The sequence below is a fragment of the Echinops telfairi genome, unplaced genomic scaffold, assembly GCF_000313985.2.
Source record: "Echinops telfairi isolate 266 unplaced genomic scaffold, ASM31398v2 ScPeMD7_3195;HRSCAF=3830, whole genome shotgun sequence".
Classification (NCBI taxonomy): domain Eukaryota; kingdom Metazoa; phylum Chordata; class Mammalia; order Afrosoricida; family Tenrecidae; genus Echinops; species Echinops telfairi.
In genome coordinates, this window is record NW_022107093.1 from 1 (window position 1) to 3,268 (window position 3,268).

Here is a 3,268-nt window from a genome sequence, read left to right on the forward strand (position 1 = left end):
CGAAAAGAACACCATCAGTTTCTTCTTTCGGTTCTTCTTCAGGAAGGTAAACAGCAGAAGGAATCTTTTTTCAGAGGGACAGACAACGTAGCCCTAGAAGGGGATTAAGTGAACAGATAAAAATTAATGACTCAAACATCAGTTTCATGAACCAGACTGAAAACAAATGTGTAAGCAGACACATGGCAAGACTGCAGCCTGGAAGATAACTAAGCACTTCCCAGATAATTTCCCCAATGACTTTAACGATGGATTCTACAACAAGGCCACCTCTTAGCACTTTTGTTACTTCCGAGGCGAACAGTCACCGACAGTTGCTACAACCATCAAATACTAAAACCTCTAAGTGCAGGTGAAAGACCATCGATGTTGTCCAGCAAAAGGCTCAGCCTCAAAGTACGATTTCATTCAGCTCTGTCCTTTTTACTTTGACACGAAGTCACTCATTCCATTCAGCCCTACAACGTCTGCATTTTTAACTTCAGGATAAAAAACATTTTGTTTTTATTCTTTACTTTCAGTTATCTATATATATTAGTATGTACATTTTAATTAAGTGTTACGAAAACGTCACGCTTGGCCTTATAGGGCTAACCAATCCAACCACCCCGCTCTCTGAATTCGATCCCTCGAGGTCAAGCTACTCATGGAAATACCTGCTCAAGACCATCCACGGTTGCATTGGCTTTATCATCATCGACGCCGACATACAAAGGCTCCTTTTTCAGAGAAATCCTCGCCAGGTCGTCCACCTTTCGCGTTTGAGTGGCAGAAAAAAGCATGGTCTGTCTGCGTACTGAAACAGACACAAACAAGAATCTAAACCTACTGGAAAAGATTCCTAATCCCTTCACAGCACCCAACACCCCAAGTAGAAAGACCGCGCCTGGGATCCAGCTACAGAGTCTACAACTCTGCTACACATCTGACACCGTTGAAGGAACAGTCCAATTCCTTGTGGGGTGTGCTATTTAAAGCTCACTCAAGAACACAAATCAACCCAAACAGACTCACTATTTTACCAATGACGGGTAATGGCTCCATGTCAAACTGCGGGCCCAGATGGGATACTGGTGGACTCTCCACAGCGTCCACACCCAGAACTATCAATGACTCGCTGGTGAACTGTCCACAGCATGGAGGTAGAACTAGCGATGGCAGACAAACTCTCCAGGAATCAGAGGATTAAATTCCCATCTCATTCTCTGGGACCAACATTACTTCCGTTCTCCTTACAGATTAAATGCTTTCCATTCAATATTTACTGGAACACTAAACCCTGTATCTACGTCTGTAATCCCACTCAGGAATTGAGTCTTTTGTTGCGTTAAGGAGCACACCACCGAAAGGCATGGCTAAAACCATCGTTTGAGTTAAGAAAGAGCAGCAGAAAAACCATCAAGTAGGTGGAGCCCAAGGAAATGAGCAACTGTGGGCTCATAGACACAGAGACAAGCCCTAGAGTTGACAGAGGGAGACCCTGTCTCCTTCTGAGTCACAAACAGAGCAGAGTGGACACGTGCGCACACGCACACACAGGGTGAAGCAACCCTGCAAGCCTAGGAACTCCGCGAATGGTTGCACGGGATAATCCCCTATCCTTCATGGTCACTAGTCGGAGTCAACTCAAAGGAATACAGTAACAAAATCAGAATATCAACTAGATGGACAAGGAACGTCCCAGCGTTTCTCAACTGGTGGGTCACGGCCCCCAATGGGGTTGAACGACCCTTTCACAGGGGTCACCCGATTTATAACAGCAGAAAAATTACAGTTACGAAGTAGCATTGAAAAAAATTTTATGGCTGGGGGTCACCACAACACGAGGAACTGGATTAAACGGTCGTGGTGTTAGGAAGGTTGAGAAGCAGTGCCCTAGAGGCACACACTAAATCAGACGTAGGTCCCTGAATGACAAGAAAATAAAGGTCTGTGGTTTAAAGCTGCCCACTTGTGGTAGTTGTTATAGTAAGGATACTCTGAACTCAAACCTGACAACGACACTGTAAGAAAGCTACAGGCCAAGAGAGCTCAAGAACAGATGCCAAATTTCCAAAGTTTTAGCAATATAAAGGATGATACTTCACAGACAAAGAAGCTGTAACTTTCAATGAAGGCTTGGTTTAACATTTTAAAAATGCAATCAATTCAGTATATTAACAAACCTATTTGAAAAGAAAAGTTATCAGATCATTTGAAGAGACAGACAGATGATTTGACAAAACCCAACAAGTTCCTGGGAAGATGTTTCACGGAATGATTAAAGGACTAAGTACTAGAGAGTGGGACTTAGACACAACACAGAGGTCCATCCTTGTCCACTCCATTCAACCTTGCTTATTAGAGAATGTAGCCAGGACAACCAGGCTTAAATAAATAAACCATTATCCGTAGATGATACGGTTGCCTTTCAGTACTAGTCATGCACAGAGAGGTTATAGCTTTTTAAGTGGAAACCCCAGAGGGCTGGTGTCTCTGGAAGGCCACACTGAATAATCCAGCTGACCCCTAGAATACAGATCTTGCCAAACAAAAGATATATACATTTAAATATAGATGTGTACACAGGGGCCCAGTGGTGTATGGTTCCATGCTGGGCAGTGATCCTCATGGTCAGCAGTTCAAAACTACCAGCAGCTCTGAGGGAGCTAGACTGGACTTTCTACTCTTGTCAATAGTTATAGTCTCAGAAACCCACAGGGGTTGCTATGAGTCAGTATGGACTCAAAGCAGCGAGATTATGTGTACATATTTAATCAGTGATGAGTAACGAACTGTTAGAAACAGAAGGTAATAAACTTTGGGGATATTTGATGCAACAATAACAAAGATTGTTCAATTTACAACAAAACCTCTAAAATGGCATCAATTCATCAATAAATCCCTGAATGATGCAAACGTTAGGTGCTCAATTACTAACCCAAAGCCGGAGGCTTGAATCCATCCAGAAACAGCCCAGCAAAAAATCTGGTGATTGAAAATCTTAAAGAGCAAAGGTCTAGCTATTTTGCCACGAGTCCGCATCAGCTCGATAGCAATTGGTATATTTACTTATTTTGCATGTTTGATGCATGTGCTTCAAACCATCTCCAACCATCTTTAACACTTTTTATATAGGAATGGTCCTCACCTACTTCCACTTCGCAAACCACAAGCAGACACTACACACTGACCTGGCAGAAGTTTAATAATCTGCTTTAACTCCTCTTCAAATCCAACATCCAAGATACGATCAGCTTCATCAATGACCAGGCACTGTAGGTTTTTA

General features: G+C 42.8%; 1 long non-coding RNA gene across 1 annotated transcript; it reads right to left on the minus strand.

The window, feature by feature from the left end:
* Positions 1–13: 13 nt before the first annotated feature.
* Positions 14–3,263, minus strand: LOC123522165. Its single transcript, XR_006680453.1, has 3 exons — positions 3,174–3,263; positions 657–796; positions 14–93 (listed from the first exon to the last, which is right to left on the minus strand). It is a non-coding gene; the product is annotated as an uncharacterized LOC123522165 (long non-coding RNA).
* Between the last annotated feature and the right edge of the window lie 5 nt (positions 3,264–3,268).